Source organism: Lissotriton helveticus, chromosome 4_1, assembly GCF_964261635.1.
Source record: "Lissotriton helveticus chromosome 4_1, aLisHel1.1, whole genome shotgun sequence".
Taxonomy (NCBI): Eukaryota; Metazoa; Chordata; class Amphibia; order Caudata; family Salamandridae; genus Lissotriton; species Lissotriton helveticus.
In genome coordinates this window covers 1,490,904,696-1,490,924,090 of record NC_136063.1, presented here as the reverse complement: position 1 = coordinate 1,490,924,090, position 19,395 = coordinate 1,490,904,696, and positions in this window count along the sequence as shown.

Genomic DNA, 19,395 nt, shown 5'->3' with positions numbered 1-19,395 from the left:
GATTATGAAGGGCAGCAGGGTTTGTAGACGAGAAATACAAAGGTTCCAGTTTCTTAATGGAGGCAAGTTGATCCGAGTATTTAGCCATATTAAGTTTCTTCTTTTTGGAGACATACGATATTGTAAAAGCTCTCAAAGCAGCCTTGAAGGCATCCCAATTATTAGGGATTGACGTGTCCGCAGGATCATTAAAAGTAAAAAACTCAGCTATGAACTTCTGAACCTCCTTTACATAGACAACATCTGACAGAAGATAGGTGTTGAACTTCCAACGGCTAAATTTGGAAGAGGTGAGAGAGAGGTCAAGGGATGCAAAGACGGGGGCATGGTCAGAAATAAAAATAGATCCAATTTCAGATTTATGCAAAGTGGGGAGGAGGGATTTGCTTACTAAAATATAATCAATCCTAGATCTAGTATGATGCACATTGGAGTAAAACGTGTATTCCAAAGTATCAGGATTACAAGTTTTCCATACATCATATAAGGGACGCGAGGTTATGGCAGATTGGAAAGATTTATGGGTTTTGTCAGGACGAAATTTAGTAGAGGAGAGCCTGTCAGAGAAGGGATCCAGCCATTGGTTAAAATCACCGGAAATAACAATATTGGGACAATCAATAGAAGAAATAAGAACTTTAACTTCATTCCAAAATTCAGGAGAAGGGCGAGTAGGGCCATAAATGTTAAGAAAAACCAGTGTTTTGTTGTGGATAATAACCTTAGCCATAACCCAGCGACCATCAGTATCAGCTTTAGAAGAGAGAATCTGAGCACATAGACTTTTATGAAATAAAATTGCAACACCTCCCTTGGTGTTAACAGCCGGAGAGTACACTACTTGGCCCACCCATTGACGCTTGAGTTTGGAGGATTCAGAATCCGTACAGTGGGTCTCTTGAAGGAAGGCAACCTGTGAATTAAGTTTAGATAAATGAGACAATACCTTTTGACGCTTGACAGGGTGACCCAGACCACGAACGTTCCATGAGACAAAATTACACATGATGGGAAGTGAGGAGGGGGGTGAACATCCGGGGTGAACACACTGCAGGGGGTTGACTAAAATAAAAGAAATACAAAATATAAACATTAGAGAGAAAAATAACATTCAAAAAAAGTACATTAATTCGAAAAAACATGCCAAAATTTGCCAAATACAAACTAACAAGGAACAGAAAACACGAGTCAAGGAATGGAATAAGCAAAAGTGAAAGGAAGGATATAAAGAGGATGAACAAAAATACATCCTGGTAGAGCAGAAAAAGAGAGACTAGAAAGAGAAAAGAAAAGAGAAAGAAGAAGGACGAGGAAAAAGTGGACAGATCAAGGTAAGAATACCAGATCTGAGAAGAACGAAAACACCAAAACATCTGGAGCGAGGAGACGCCGAAGGAGAGGCGGAACCCCTAAGAGCGTCAGGAGAGAAATAGAGAAAAGTCTGGAACGACACGATATAGTGAAGGAGAACATGTTGAGGCAAGAAACAGTACAACACTACAGCCAAGAGTTGTCAGGAAAGGTTAAAACAAAAGATGCCTATAGGGGCATCAGGTGGTAACATCCATTGTAGGAGGAGAGGCAAATTGCAAATATTTGTGCAGCTTCTGAGGATCATCGAAGGTACGAGTACGACCATTATGAGTTATTTTACATAGGCAAGGGTGTAGGATTCCATATTGAATGTTTAATTGTCTCATCTGAGGGCGGAGGTTCAAGAATTCCTTGCGTCGAGCATTGGTGGCATTTGACAAATCTTGAGAAATGTAGATGTTGTGACCTGACCACACAAGGCGACGTTTGAGCCTGGCAGCTTTTAGAACAGTCATTAATTCAGTGAACTCGAGGAAAAGAAGAATGATACCCCGAGGTTTTGAGGAATTAGATGTAGGACGACCAAGACGATGAGCGCGTTGGATGTTCAGTGGATGAGCAGTTGGTTGAAGGTCGAGCAGTTCATGCAGGAGACGGCGAATGAAAGACACCATGTCTGACCCTTCAAGATTCTCCGGAACTCCGTAAATACGTAGGTTGTTCCTACGATTACGATTTTCAAGGTCCTCCGTGTGTAGTTTGAGCTGCTGTATTTCCTTTTCCAGAAAAGGTATCTTAGTGGAGACATCCTGAATATCGCTAACACGCTGTTCCAGATTCAAGACCTTGCCTTCCATAACGACCCACCTCTCTTCAATCTGCTTAAGTTTCTCATTGGTAGCAGACATAAAGGGTTGTAGACCCCGAACTTCCTCTAGAATGGAGTCCAGAATAGGATTTTGGGAGGTGCGAATCGGAGAAGGGGGGTCATTCTTAAGGCGCTTGGGTGTGGTTCCTGTGTTTGACGACTTCAAGTTGGCCGGTACGTGGGTCATTATTCCAAAATAGGGGCACACCAAGAGCACAGAAGATAATAATAAAACAGGGTATTGAGTTCGGAGAGGTATTCCAGAAAAGCCACCAAGCGCGAAGAAAAACTGTAGAAATGAAGGGTAAACTGACTCAGATACCCTACTTCAGAACCTCAGGGTAAACCTCATATAAACACAAGGTAAAAATTTAATACAGGCAGACTCCGCAAAAGAAGGAGGAGAAGAATTCCACAGGAAAGTGCGAGAACACAGAAACCGCAAGGCTTGATGAAAAAACTGTGTGGCAGGAACTGATATTGAGGAGCCTCATTGCGGCGGTTGAGAGAAAAACAAAGTCAATATGCCTCAGCAACACTGGTCAGGAAATGGCGGTCGTCATACATGCAGGTAGAAAGCCATATGAAGAAAAACATCTGAAATAAAGGGAGGAGCCATCAGCCAGAAAACGCCATACCTTTTGTGTAGTAGGGAATTAATTGCAGCATAAAGCAAGGCCAGTTCCGGGCGCCGCCCACAGCAGCGGTAGTTTTCTGAGGTGAGACGCGGTCGCGGCAGCTCAAAATGGCGGCCGCCCGCGTCCCGACATCAACGCAGGAGACAAAGCCCGCAAGACTGCAGAAACGCCGCTCGGAGCCTCCCCTTCAGAAGCAAACGTCGCCGCAGAGGTTCCGCCGCATGAGGGAACACAGTTTCAGCCTCAGACGGGCGGAAAGCCGTCCAGAATCACCCGGGAGTTCACAGCTCTCCGGAGCTTACGGGAAAGCCGCCATGTCACTTCGGCGCGTAAGCCACGCCCCCCGCTTTCTAATCTTTTAATTTAACCTGCTCAGGCATTAGCAAAAGACGACAGTATTTCTCGTTGAACAGTGGTAAGCAAGACAGATTAGCATTGCCAATGGTTCTTGCCCTTTCCTCTAACGGAGAATTAATACAACATTGAAAATACCTGATGTAAGTCTTTAACCAGCATATCAATAGTGTGATGTATTTTATCTTTGATATTAGTCTATACTTTGAATTTAGGTCCAGCCAGTATAATGTTGCTTGAATGCATTGTATCCTCAATAAAATCATTTAAACAAACTTTTCATAATTAAAGTAAAGGGGAAACGTTTTTGTACTGGCTATGATAGAAATTGTTTATGTGAAGAATAACACAAGTTCCTACGCAAACCATAGCAACCATTCAGCCTTACTCTGAGCAGAACTTTTTATAGCACAATACAAGTAGTCTCAGATTGCCTTAGTTTAATCATACATTAACTTGTCTGTACAGCAAGAACACCTCATAACCAATAAGAGCATGCTACCCAAACAATTATTTGTAACTATTATCTGCAGTGGCCTACATTATATAAAGACCAGTGGCAAACCAATGATGTCCCTCCCAATGACATCATCAACATGAAAGGAATTTTCTTTGACAAATGTGACTTTCTTAATTACATATTTTTGTATTTGACCTATGTGTATTATTTTTGTCTCCCTTCTGTTGTCAACTCTAAAAAGAAAACATTAATATTTTATAAACTATGGGTTCTATTCACAAACTGCATTTGCCCTATATATAGTAGTACTACGTAAGTACTACAAAATGCTATTCACAAACCTAAAAGTGCAATCACCACCTCCACCTCGCCTATATTTTCCATGGGGAGATCATCACACATGTAAGTTTACAACTTCGGGGCCGATTACGATGCCGTAGGAAATGGCTCTGACCCTCGGTCGGAGCCGGTCCTATGGCATCGTAATCTCCAGTTTGGATTAATTTCCGACGGACCGATTTTGATGGAGTCGGTCAGAAATTAATCCAAACAGGATTTCCGAATGGCTTATGACGGGCTCGGAAAGGGGCCTGTAATCCCAAGGGTGACTCTTTCCGCCCAAGGAATTACGATAGCAGATTCCCACAGCCTTTCTGTGCCTTTCTGACACAGAAAGGCTGTGAGAATCCGACTTTGGGGGCCCCACGCAGGGCCTCCATGGGTGCAAGGCCTCTGGATGGCAGGCTAGGGAGCACATATGGTGCCCCATGTTGATCCCTGCACCTGTTGGCAGGCACGGGGTGCAGGGATGAAACTGGACCTCTGCTATTTACAATGAGAGCATGCATTCCATTCAGAATGCATGTTCCCATTGTAAAGAATAGGCTTGCTACCGAACTGTGTTCGGTCACATCCTACTTCTGGTTTGGGACCACCGACAGGAGGTTGGCCGGTCCCACGTCCAGATCGGTGTCGGATGGACTCTGGTCCATCCGACATTGAAATCGGCCCCTTAGTAGTAAATGTGTGTTGGCCCAGGGAAGTGGCTGGAAAAGGAGACATGCTTACTACTAAGTAGAAGGTGTTTAGGGAAGAGATAGGAGGGGTTTAGGGAGGGCTGGGGAAATGTCTAGCAAGCGGCATACTTGCACCAACAAAAGAGTAAGCCCATTGCTATTTACAAACAGCACTTATAAAGGTACTACAGCGAGAAATGGACCCAAAACAGTTGTAAATTATTCCAGCTCAGAGCTGGAGCAAGTCAAGCACCACACATGGCCAACCACTGGTACTGCAACACCTTCACTCAATAGTGATAGGGACTTAAAAGTTTTAAAACCCCATAGACATTTTTTTCAATTACATTAAATGATTTAAAATAGTTGAAATATAAATAAATGTACTTTTATGCTATAAAAAACTAAAAATAAAACATTTATTATCTAAATATCAAATATTTGGCAAACTTTTTGTAACTTTTAAATTAATGTAACACTACATTTTTTAGAATATAATTACATCACTTTTAATTAATTTAATACATCACTTTGAATAACTAATGCATGATATTTTTTATTTTCTTTAGGTAAAAATGTAAATTTTAATTTAAACCTCAGAAAAATAATATTTGATTAATTTGATTAATTTATTACATGTAAATTAGTTAAATAGGGAATTTTTAATTATTTTGTTTTACAAATACACTTGATTTATTTACATTATTACATACATAAATATTTTACTTTTTTTAGTTAAATAATTTTCCTTTATTATAATAGGTCAATTGCACACTCGGAGCAGAGAACTACTTTGGATAAAGTGTGGAGAAAACAAAAACAAATGTATTAAACTTTATATTAAATTACATTTATATTTATTTTAAGAACATTATAAAACAAAGTAAAATGCTACAACACGATTAACTTAATTTTATTTAATTTTTAAATTAATTTCAATATATTGATCTAAAGAAAATTGACTTTTATGATGCTTAAATTAATAAAAAAATTAACTTGTACCTAAAGCTAAAAAAAGTATTATAAATATTAAAAGTCATGTCTATAATTAAAGGTAGTTTATTTATATATTAATTTAAAAATTCCAAACATTATGTTACATTAATTTATAAATTCTAAAAAGGTTGCTAAATTATTTTATATAGATTTGTTTTAACATTGAATTAGATGTATTTACATTTTTTACTATTTTAAATAATTCAATTATATTTACCATTATTTACTAAAGCATTTTATTTTAAGTCATTAACATCATTATTTTCCATGGGATGGTGTTGCAGTATCAGTGGTTGGTCATTTGTAGTCTTGGACTTTCTATTGTTTCTTTTTTGGCAGTGGTACTTACCCTTGTAAATTCAGGGGGCTGTTACATTGGTGACTTGTAAGTCTACACGTTTGAGTTACTTTACACTCAATTTTGTGAATAGCCTGCAGTAGGAAACCTAAACGAAAGGCTAAGAGTAAATTACACATCAAAATTACTCACAAGTGTATGCTATCTTTATGACTAGCCCCGTATTGTATGCATCTATATGGCATAGTGCAAACAACTAGCTAAAGAGCAAAATAATGCTGTACATAATGGGGTTTTCTACAAGTGATGCAGAGGATTCAGGAGTGGTGAGATGATGAGTAAGGATACAGCACCATGAGCAGGGTCATAGTGGAGACGGTAATATGTTGGGGTGAGTCTGACAAGGAGGATTTGGCAATGTAGAAGCAGCATATGTAGGTGGGAGAGGGGGTACAGTGGGAGTGGTTGGTAGTGGGAATTATTCTGGGGTGTATCCGCATCTGGGTGAGTCATGTTATGTCCTAGGGGATGTATAACACCGCCCCAGACTTGGAAATTGGTATTTCATACAAGTATTTCTTTTGAATGTCCAAAGGCTGTGGTTGGTGGGGTGAACTGAAAGACTCCCAGAGCTATCTTTGCAATAAATGCCTGGTTATTGTGATTTGTGGTGGCTGCAGACTGTACTAAGCCACCTCACCTCTGACAACAGTAGGAGCTATCTGCTTGTTGTCTTGAGGATATTGACGTGGTCCAGACCCCAACATGCGATTCTTCCATGCAGGTAGATGTGCTTCGCAGCTGTAAGCTTAAATCAAGGTGGTCAGTCACTGGAACATTAAAGGCATTTCAGTGACATTTATTGTATCTATTTTTATTGTTTTCAGTTCAATGTTTTTTGCCCCTATACTGCATGATGACTAAGAATTTAAGTGCTTTGAAACAGTTGCACAGCTAGGGTGGCAAGGGACCAATTGCAACCACGGAAAATTGGGCCATATCCCCTGGTTTGATATTAAAACACTGTTATATTTTGGGACGCAGCAGGCGTCTGACAATCCTGTGCCCCGCTGCCTGCTACACTATTAGTAGCTACACCCTTGCTGTAAAAGGCTTGTTAATAATTTGTATTTCTGGGAGCTCAGAGAAAGAACATAAATACTTTGGCCACTTTTCTCCTATGCACTGCAAGTGACTTCCTCAAATCACAGCATTTTTCGTGAGACTTTGTGACAGTATTAATGAGAACACAGAAGAAGTGGAGTATTGTGTTGTTGTTAGGTGGCAGTGGTTGTTTTTTATACCACCAGCCATACAGATGTAGCAAAGCAGAGGTAGGGAAGTTCTATGTAAAGAAAAAGAGAGGGATATGGTCAGGAAAAAAGGCTGAAGGCATTTAACTTGTTGGATAAATGGTAAATAAACGTGTCATTTTTGGCTTCAGCTGAAAACCGATCCAGGGAAGGCATAGCCGGACCCAATGGGGGCCCGGAGGCGGGAAGACCTCCCCCCCATCGCATAAGCCTGCAAAAAAGGGAGCGACCAGGAATGGTCGCCCCAAGGTAGCTGACAGCCCCCCCCAATCATGGGGCGAGGTAGCAGGCATCTGAGGGGGGGGGGTTAAATAGGGGCACAGGGCCCAGAGTCCGACAGAATCCCCCTGCAAAAAGAACACAGAATCCCACCCACCTACACCCAAAGGAAGCAGGCGTCGCAGCCGCAAGTCAGAGGTGAGGCGGAAGAAACCCAAGTAAAATACACAGAAGAGATACAAATTACTAGAGGAAGATGGAAGGCTCACACATTGTCCTTTGGATGCCTCACAGCAGGGGCAATGAGGGAGCGAATGACAGCACACAGCAAAAGGCAACATAGATGGTGCTCCCATAGGGGCCTTGGAATGCCTCACAGCAGGGGCACTGAGGGAACTAAATGGAAGGACACAGCCACAGGCAGAGTAGATGAAATGTTCACACAGGGTCGTTGGGATGCCACATGGCAGGGGTCCTGAGGAGCAGGCGAGTGGCCAACAAAGGGTCCAGGGCAACGGGAACGGCACCTGCAGCCCTGGCAGGTCCTGATGGATGCCCACAATATTCGGTAGCAAAGTGAAGCCTGGAACCGCAGACGCAAAGGCCCAGCAGAAAGGGGCACCTTGCACAATAGACTGTCTGTGGGCGAACAACGACAATGAATATAGAAAGACAATAAAAAGTATGCAATAACATGGAGGTTTATAAATGACCATATGATGTGCGAAATGTACAACCATGTGATGTATGAATAAACTGCGACCTTTTAAGGAACCAAATCATGTGTCAGTGGAATAATTAAAGGGTGAAAGGGACGCAGTTATGCCGGTTATTTATTCTATTTTGATATTTGGAGGTTGAGAGCAATTACAGAGGGTAATGTGGGAGGGTGGCGGCATGCAGATAACTATATCTTTTTTAATAAATAGTGGGAGCGGGTGGTTGTACGGTGATATTGTGATATATTGGATTATTTTGCATATGTGGTTGAGGAAAGTCTTCTGCTTATGTTGGTGGGGTGGGATACCAGTTTTAAAAAAAATATTTGGGCATGGATATCTCGGAAGGTGGCCAGAGGTTGGTGGGGTGGCGGGAAATTACCAGGACCTATACTACTTTTATAGGACAGATGAAGGAGGGGCCTCAAGAAGATGAGCCCAGGTTGCGCGTAGCCCTGGACTGATGTACCCGGTACAGCAGATCCAGAAGGAAGCTGAGCAGTGGAAGAGAATTAAGGCAGGCCACCATACACAACATAAAATTGTACATAGGTAGTTCTCAACAAAGTGGATTTTTCCACTTTGGGGAACAGAGTGACACCATGGAAAACTCGAATTTGAAATCTCTCAGAGGATAAGCAACCCTGTTATAGACGTACAGATCTCTAATTTTAAACAGAGAAAGGTCAGAAGTTCGAAGCAGCTGTCTGTTTGTATACTACACTGAAGCCAATAAAAGTAGAGATAAACATGGAAAAGTGAGCCTTCATGATACGACAGGTTAGGAAATGCTGGCAATGCTCTCGTTTTCACGTGAGTATGAATTGGTCATCTGAGTGTGCAAAGTAAAGTGGAACATATTACTTTTGCAATAGGCAAAAGAACAGATGCTGTTCATTTTTTCACGTCGTAATCATCACTCTAAATTTGGAGCAAAATCTGCTTGCTTGTTTTTTTTTGTTTAATAAGAAGCTTGAACGGCGAGAAATCAATTTGCGCCTTTTTTGCACGGTACAGCAGAAATTTAAAGACATGTTTAGATTTTAAAAGGTGTCCCACAGTGGTGCAATAAACATTGACTGATCGAATTACATTTTCTGTAAACACATATTTCATTACCATATGAAAACTTCATTTTGATACTCGGTTTCATGAAATCTTAGATATGGCTTAGAGTGCAGTTTATCAAAAGACAATGGTCCTCAACCTATGAATTTGAAACCTTAAATATTTTAGTAACTTTTCATCTACTTCCAAGGAGCACCCACAATACAGTATGCTCTGTACCAAAAATGTTTAGTACCACAAGATTAACATTACCTGAGGACGGAATTTTTCCTACCTTAGTCTGAAGGAGATTTTTTGATTTCCCTCCATTATAGGTATCATCTATGTGATACTGTGCTATCAATCAACAGTAAGGATTGCATTAGCCATGTTTTGAAATTGTGACCATCACCTATCCATATTCCCAACCAGCAGGGTAAGAGCAATGTCTTTACCACATGGGGAGTCAGATAGTTTTTTAATATTAATTTTCATTTGAATTTTTAGGACCATGGTTAGTAATTCTCTCTATCAATCTTTTTAGGGTTATACTTACCCCTTGGTTGCCTGTGTATTTTTCGTCCTGATGAAGACTCGGATGCAAGGTATGCTGTTTGACCAGGAAAAGCAAGAAATTGACCTTCAACAACGGGACTACATGGGAACAAAGAACATTCAGTAACTGCAATAGTTCCAATGTTGTGTATCTCATCACATGTCCCTGCAAACTCGAATACATTGGCATGACGAGCAGGGCGGTGAAGTTAAGAATAGGTGAACACAAAAGCACAATCAAGTGCAAAAAGTCCAGCACCAAATTAACAAACCATTTTCTGGAAAGTGGTCACAAACCTGAAGACATACTGTGGACTGTAATTGAACAGATCGACAACGAAAGACATCTCCTTGAAAAGGAACAGAGATGGGTTTTTCGTGTCCAGTCCAACAAAAATGGGTTGAACGATGAAATTCCGTGGGGTCAGTTATAGAACCCCCGTACCCCTAAGGAACCCCCACTCTCTGTGGGACCACCCCTACCCGTGGCCAATTGAACAACAAAGGTCCCATAAAGTTACTGACACTACTGACATGCGGAGACCAACCCCATTGGAACACAGCGCAACTGTGGTGTGACTACTGTGCCCAACCTTTGCACAGGGGTCAAGTCTCTAACCACATAATAACTATGTCTTCCATAGCATATCCCACAGCGAATTCCGCTGTTTAACCTGTATACCCGATCATGTCTTTCTCCAACTCTGGGCAAAAACCTGCGTAAACATTCTAAGCCGAAGTCTATCCACCTATTATACATGTTTCCCGCATTTTGGCTAAGCGCACATATTCATCTAGGTCCTCTACAATCAACCTATTCATACTATTATGGCCTTTACACTATTTAATTGTTGTAAAATCTCCACTGCCATAATTTGTTAATAGCGACCCTACCTATCTATATTGCATAAAGATTTGCATTGTGCAGGCAAAATCCGAGTACCAATGAAAATAGAAGGAAGACTTCCGCAATATGCCCTCCCGCGTCCCATTACGGGCGGCCATTTTGAGTTAGCGCGCTAGTGTTTTGGAAGACCAGTCAGCAGCGCGCAGTGAAGCTTAAATGATTTACCGCTCCCCACACGCGAGCATTCAGCAGAGCGGCAACACGGGTAGAAGTAAGACTTAGGGACTATGCGGACAATGTAAGTTATAGACTTTCACCCAAGGTCTCAAAACAAGTGGGTTTTGAGACATGTTTTTTACTCCTCGCACAGTGTGTTCAAAAACGCTAAGGGCGTGGCTCTCTTTCTTGCAGAGCGCCGCGGTGAATTCCTACCGATTGTCAGCTCATGGGGCACCACGCGCTTGCCACAACAGTATGTATGGTTAACCATTCCAATGTAGGGGTGCGTCCCGATTTTTGTGGGGGCTTTTATTGAATCAATGACTAAACCTTAAGACTAGTATGAGAGATCGGGCTCCTCTTTTTTAACCCTGTGAGATGTCGCTGTATGTATTGAGTCGCGAGAGTGTGTGTGTGTGGAGATTGAAACAGCCCTAATTACAAAGGGCACGATATAGTTCGGGGATTTTCTCGAACAGGCAGGGGATGGCAGATTGAACCATCACTCTGTCCATAAAGTCTTGCATTAGGGCTTTAGGCAATGGGCAAATGAAATTTGACAAGAGGAATTGTGGCGCAGACAACTATGAAACCGCAGTGACAAACCACAGTTACGACTATGAACATCTGTGTGTTTTTTCCTCCACTGTTCGGCATTACTTACGGACAGCCAGGGGATGGCAGATTGAACCATCACTCTGCCCATAAAGTCTAAAGTTTATTCTTTGTGTAAGGGGTGAATGGATATGATGAGTGAAATTGTGGCGCAAATAATAATGAAAGCGCAAAATCCACAGCTACAAATGTAAATATCTGTGTTTTCCCTTTTTTTCCTATTTTTCTTTACAGAGACCACATTGAGGTCATTATTTTTGATAATTTTTGCTTCCCTGGGGCCAGCTCATGCCCTGAAGCATAAACTAACAGTGGATTTTTACTGTTAGTTTTTAGGAAGACAGGCTGACAACACTTAGCAACTGAGCTTATTTTAGTAGGGACCAGTAGAAGGTCCTGATGAGTAGGCAGTAGGGGACTGCCTACGAAACATGTAGACCAGGTTGTAGCGATCGGCTCAACCCCAAAACCCCCTTCTTAACGTCCCCAGCTAGAGAAGTGAATAAATTGTTTTTTTCTACTAGCCAGAGGATTTTTAATTTTTGTACTCACACACATTGTTAGGTCCCTACACTTTCACTGACACCACCCACCTTGCACCATCACATAGTCCTGTCACCACTTCAGTGCTCCCGCGTAGTCGGTCAGGTCGTAGCACGCCCCGCCCCGTAGAGGGACGGGAAGACCCCAATGATGAAGCATGACACTACTGGATTTTTTTTGTGTGTGAGGGGTATTTTAAAAAGCACATAGCGCTCTCATCTTTACCACCCTAAGAGAGAGTATTTTCACTATATTTTCATCACTGTAAAACCAACAAATAAAATATATGTCCACACATTGATAGAATCTCTTTGTTTATGTATATCAGTTTGGAGGGTGATTCTATCAACACCTCTGCACTTCCCTTATTGTTTTGGGAAGACTCGCATTCCCCAGGTTCAAATCTCCGTATGGGCATAAGACGAGTCGAAACGTCGACGTCATTTGTAGTAAACCTTGGACCAATCAATACTGTATATAGTGCTAAATAATTCTAGGACTGATATGCCTAGTTGTAATAACATGTTTTTTTGACCGTATTATTTGGCCAGGTTTCAAAATACAATATACATGTTGGATATTGTTGTGTTTAATATTATGACTTTTTGAGCACCTTTATGATCTCGTCTTTCGGATCACTCACCTTACTTTCTTGAGCACGACCTTTCTTGCACTTTCTTTTCTTGTGTAGGCAACCACTCTGTTTTTATTGATTCAATTTTTGGATGATGTATATAAAAATATTTTCTATAAAAAAGTTTTGTTGAAGGAAATGGAGAACGAAATTAAAATGTTTTCCCCTAACCGTGGTTTTATGTTAATCTTGTGGTACTAAACATTTTTGGTACAGAGCATACTGTATTGTGGGTGCTCCTTGGAAGTAAATGAAAAGTTACTAAAATATTTAAGGTTTCAAATTCATAGGTTGAGGACCATTGTCTTTTGATATCATTGTATACCCAGGTCCATGCCTTAGGGTTACCCCATTTTTTCTTAATAGAGTGCAGTTTACACTCATCTGAAATGGTTGGTCAAGTAACATAATAAATATCTACTTCTGGTTCCTTTGAGGGGGTGCACATTGGCACTACAAAGCGCGATATTGTGAAAAATAGAAAATGTATGAAGAAACAAATAGAAAGCCACCAGACATTATAACATTGTTCAGAAGCTTAACAGAGTGTTGCCCATAGAGTGTGATGATTTACATAGTGAAAATGGAGTCCATCCATTTTGACCCTTTTTTGGTGTTTAGCTGATTTAGTATGGGAGAAACAAGCTTTGTTCTAAATTAGCTCACTCTTTATCACATACGATTTTTGTCGTCACAACAAAGTGCAGCGGTTGCAGTTAAAGACCATGAAGTGTATTCCATCAGATAAGAAACTCCTTCATACTATCCTTTGCCGGGTGCAGCCAACAACTGCCGTGGCATCATTCAAACCTTATGGAACTCAAGGTTATCATGAATGGCCTACATGGAGGAAGTTCCACGAAGCACCACAGCATTGAGCTACGCAGAGCTCAAGACACTATAACCATCCCCTTCCCCTCACGGCAAAACATAGACTACAAACACCAACACTAAAACGAAACAACAACCAGAGACACACCAGATATGTAGACAACATATCCCAAACAATTCCCAAATAGCCAACCCTACAGGCACTCACCGCAAGCTTTACCCCCACAAATAATCCCCAAGTATCTGGGCGGTCTCCGCAACCTCACCGTTCTTGCAACTGACAATCCCATATCACCCACAACTGCACTCGCAGGAACCACCCCACCACTACCACTCTCTTCTCTCTGAAACTCACAGTCTATCATGGGCAGCCATCCTGAGCACATGCCTTTACAGCTAGGACATGCCTTCCACATACCACTCTTCTGATACGAAGCAACTCTTCTTAAATTCCAGGTTTGTCCATTCTCCAGTTTGTCCCAATTTCCTCCTACATCCCTCACCTTAAATTCACCACGAAATTGAGATAAAACTCTCCCTATACCAATGACTCTGATCTTCACCCAATCTCCCTTATTGATGAACCTACGAGACTTGCCCTGCGACACCCCTGCTCACAATTCTTTGAAATTGACAACACACATTCATGAGGGGACCCACTTTGTTATGGGCTGTTTCCCCTGCATCATTTCAAAAGGTGTTTTTCCTGTACTGGCACTGACTGAGGTGCTATGAGCTCACAGCCTCTCTTCAATGGCAACTTGAGTGGAAACCCCTGAAATACCTGCCATCTCCATAGTTCCCTTCAATAGTCTGTTAATCGTTTCTTCTAATCCATTTCCTTAGGGATTGAAAAGGCATGTACACACATGCCTAATGCTTACATTGTCCAAAAACTATTTCACCTCCAAAGAATTGAGTTGTGTACCACTGTCTGTTACCAACATTGAAGGAATCCCTTCCCTTCCAATGACCTCTCCCAAGACAGCAATAGTGGATTTAGTGCTGCTAGATCTCATAAAGACAACCTCAAACCATTGGTAGTTGGCATCCACCATGACAACCGCAAACGTTTCCTGGTCAGGCAAAAAAAAAGGCCTATTAAGTCCAAAACACACCTTCTCCCAACCTACACTCACCTCAGCAACATGCTGCTCCTGAGCTGAGACCCCCAAACTCACTCTTATATGCTTTTCTGATCCCCTACAGACTCCACAATCTTGCACACACTCCTTCACCCGGGTGTTCATAAGTGGCCACCAATATTTTTCTCTGCGTTTTTATAGCGTAAAAGTTTGACCAAGATGACCCTCGTGCGCCAAATGCACCAACTTGGTTCTCACCAGACTAGGAGGTACAAACTTATCACCCCTCATAAAAATACCTTCAACTTGCGAGGACAAATCTTTCACTACCTTATGAAATAGACTAACAGCCTCTGGCAAATCATTTGCTCTCCTCACATTTCCTCTGATCAACTCTACTACTGCCTCAAGTGTGCTATCACTCTCCATAGCTCCTGTCCAATCTGTTTTTGAAACACAACTTTCCAACCCATCTGTGGCATTGTCACACTAGCCACTACCTTATCCATGTGCAAGATATATCCTTCTGCCGCTTTATCAGGTAGACCCTATACAGACAATCAGCTACCTTGTTCTGCCACCCAGGTACATATTGAACCCTGCATTCATACTCATGCAAATTCACCACCAATCTAGCTAACCTGCCTGAGCAATTTTTTATGCCAGCAAGACCTAACACCTTGAGTAGGGGTTTGTGATTAGGAGTAGAATAATAGTTCTGCTCCTCTGGTGGCATTCATAGAGTTTTGCCCACTCCACGTTCCGTTTGGAACACAGAGTTCTGGCAAAACTCTGCCAACCACCATGTGGCAGAGTATTTTCTCACACACGGCTCACCAGCCTTAAGTGAGTGGAAATTTGTGGCCCCTAGCGTGATTTTCAGCTGCTAGAACGCCACCCAGCGATATTTCTTAATGTGGGAGGTCACAGCAAGTCGCAACCGTTCACGTTGAGAAAGCTGCTGCTTGAATAGAAAATCTACTTGAGTTGCAGAAAGAAGCAGCGCCATCTGGCGCGCCACGTTGTGCCGTTCATACTGATTTTACAGCGTAGAAGAAGCTCCCAGTGCTGAAAATCACCTCAAGCTGAGCAAAGTGCCAAATGCCACCTTCTTGCGGAATCTCACAGAGTTTTTATATACCTCCGCAGAATTCCACAGGCTGCAACTCCACGAGTTCCGTCCACCTCTACTTGTGATCCGTCCTCAACACTACTCTACTTCCCCAGATGAAGGTTCAGAAGTAATTGGTTACCCTAGCAGAAGCCAATGTCTCATGCTCTATGACAGAGTAGTTTCTTTCACTACCCCACAGAGAATGTGAAGCAAACGCCACTGTCTTTTCCATGCACCTGTGACAAAACTGCACCAATACCAACCGCACTGGCATCCACCATGATAATTGTTTTTAAACACACCTGGAATGGCCCCAGAACCCTTGCATTAACAATGCTATCCTTGATCTGGGAGAAAGCAGTTTGCTTTACATCACCACCGGGGAATTTTCTGCCTTTCCTCAACAGAACCCTTAAGGTCTCCATCTTATGGTTGAAGTCATGCATAAACTTGGAATAATATTCCACCAAGCCCATGAAAGATCAGAGTTTGACTTTGTCATTAGGTATCTCCGCATTCACAATTCCACTCACCAAATCAATTTTGAGCTTAACTCCATCTCTTGTGACCAAGAAGCCCAGGTTTTCCATCTCCTGCAGAAAAAACGTCCAATTCTCTCTCTCCATAATGTCAGCCCAGCTTTAACAATGTGATTCAAAACCTCCCCAAAGTTCTGTTATGCACCACATTGCGTTCCCCAAACACAGGTAAGTTGTCTTGAGAAAGAGACACCAGGCAACAAATTTGAAATTAGTCTTTGGAAAGCACTTGCCGCAGAACACAAACCAAAAGGCAGTCTCTTAAATTGAAATTTGCCCTCCGACATGATGAAGGTGGCCAGAAGCCTGGGGCTTGGCTGAAGCTCCATCTGATGATACACATTTCTTAGGTTTAATTTTGAAAAGTGTTTTCCTCCTGACTGCATCGAAATCAGCTCATTGATGTTCAGGAAAGGAAAAGAGTCCATGCCTACCTTTTCATTGAGGGTGGGCAAATCCACACTAAACCTTAGTGAATCAACCGTCTTTTTTGTGATGACCACTAGTGCAAGCCATTTAGTGGCCTTCACCACCTCTATTACATCATACTCGATTATCTGCTCCAGAATTTCCTTCACCTTTTGGCTCACAGCCAATGGCACTTTACTTACCATGTGTTTCACAGGTACTGCATTTCTCTTGCGCTTTATCTCATGCAAATACTGTTTGGCCCCTCCCAAACTGTTCTCAAATACAACTAGAGGTTACTTTAAAATCCTCGATCACCATCACCTTGTTGTCTGCTCTAGGATTCACTACAATATGCAGATCATACTGATGCGACCACCCTAGAAAAGGTTGCCCCTCAGCCGCCACATACACCTTCCCTTTGATCATTCCACTCCCAATCTTTTCACAGCAGAAAAGTAACCCACAACTCCAATGTTTGTTCCTTTATATCCTTTTAAGACCACATTAGTGGATTGTAAACCATGCTGGGGCCACACAGAACAACTGCTTCTGTAAAATGGTGTACAGTGACCTGGAATCCACTATCAAGGATATGACTTCACTGTTGACCTCAAAGTCAGCCTTGGGGTGAGTCTACCTATTCCAATCCTTGCCCCCCTCATTTGCCTTACCATCTATCATGAGCACCCTATGTTAACGACTCATAATCGTTCACTGGTACGATTTTTCTGTTGGAAACTTTGCACATCCACGCAAAGTGTCCTTTTTTTACCACACTTACCACAGTCCTTACCACAGTCCTTGCCTAAAGCAAAGCAGTTCTTTGAATCATACATGTAATAACTGCTTCCACACTTATGACACACACGAGATAACCCTTTGCCCGCGTAGCTTATTGTGCCTCCATTGTGCCTCCAGATCTTTGGCCATTACCACTTCTTACATTGGTAGCAGACAATTGTTTTCTCATCACATTGACCAGATCAGCATCCTCTTCCACTGCAGTCACTTCAGAAGTAGGTTAGCTATATGCCTCACCTCTCTGCATTTCCTTCACACACCTTTCGGATTCTTCAGCTACCTTTGCTAATGTTATGGCATCTTTCAAAGAGTTATTATTGGCAGCCCACAAAACTTCTTGCATTTTCTTGCTATTGCATTGTACAATCAACTGATCACGAATTAACTCCTCATTCATTTGGCCGAGTTGACACTTAGCAGCTAATTCCCTCAGTCTGGTTACAAAGTAATCTACTGATTCAGACGGACGTTGAAGTTGCTTGTAAAACATGTGTCGCCGCATTATAGTATTCACAGTCTTTGAAAATGTTGTTTGGAGTTGTAATGTGGCCTCCTTGAATACATCTTCAAATTCATTCCCTTGGTTATCTTTAACCGGTGGTAGATATTTAAACACATGTTGGCCTCTTTACCTAAAGAAGCCAACAATAATGCTTTTTTCCTCACTACAGAGAAATCAGTACCCTCCTAGGCTAACAAATAGTTCTCAAATGTGTCAATCCAATCTTCCCACTCCATAGATGGGTCACCAGGCAGCATTAGAAAAGGTGGTGTCATAACAATTGACTGGCTTATGCAAAACACATTTTTTTAAATAACCAAGGGCCCGATGTAGGTAATCCTAGATTACCGATTCTTAAATACCGAATCATACCGATTCGGTATTTAAGAACTGGCAATCGGGATGTACCTAATATTACCAAATTTATTACCGAATCTGTATGAATCGGTAATTGCCGAATCGGTATTTACCGATTCGGTAATTGCCATTCATTCCTATGGGCCTGTAGGCCCATAGGAATGAATGTCAATTACCGATTCGGTAATTGGGGAAAACATTGAAGGTGGCAGGGTGTCACTTTGACACCCTGTTGCACCCCTCAATAGTGCATGGGTGCACATGTTGCAGACATACATGCCCTTAGGGCATGTATGTCTGCAACATGGCACCATTTTAAAAGCAAAAAAAATGCTTTTGAAAGGGTTTTCATTATTTACCACCAACTTCTAGTTGGTGGTAAATAACGACTTCTTAAACCCCTGTAGCACTGCTTTAAGTGCTACCTACATCTCAAAATACAGAATCGGTAATTTTACCGATTCGGTATTTTACAGAATCGGTAAAATTACCGATTCTGTATTTTAACATGGCCCTACATCTTCAAATACCGGTCGGTAACGGCCGAAATCAGCCGTTACCAACCGGTATACGGCTACCTACATCGGGCCCCAAGTCTTATATTATACAGCAACATCTGTGAAAACAGTGCAATATTAAAAACCACCACCAGTTGGCAGACTGAGACTGTGAACATCAGTTTACATGACTAAAACTGAGAGGCAACACTGCAGCTGAATGTGCAGCTCTCGTGAGCAGGAGTCGTGAGAATGTGGGAAGGAGTGAAATGTACTTAATGGGTTGTGGGCTGCCACACCTTAAGGCCTGAGTGCTGTTGAGCAGATACACTGAAGTAGTCTGAAATGCATTTTGAGCAGGCATAAGCAGTGAGGCATGAAGAAGCATTTGAGTACCTGGCCGGGTGACGTGTGAATGGAGCGGTCAAATTGACCAACAAAACAAACAAAAGGGGTTACCAATTCTTTGAAAGCCTGACAAATAATCAAGATGTCATTAATGTCATCATAATCATAAAAAAACTTTTATTCGGTTACAGTTTTACATAACCATAAAAAGTGCATACACTGGTAAAAGACTACATTTCTAAATACATCTTGATT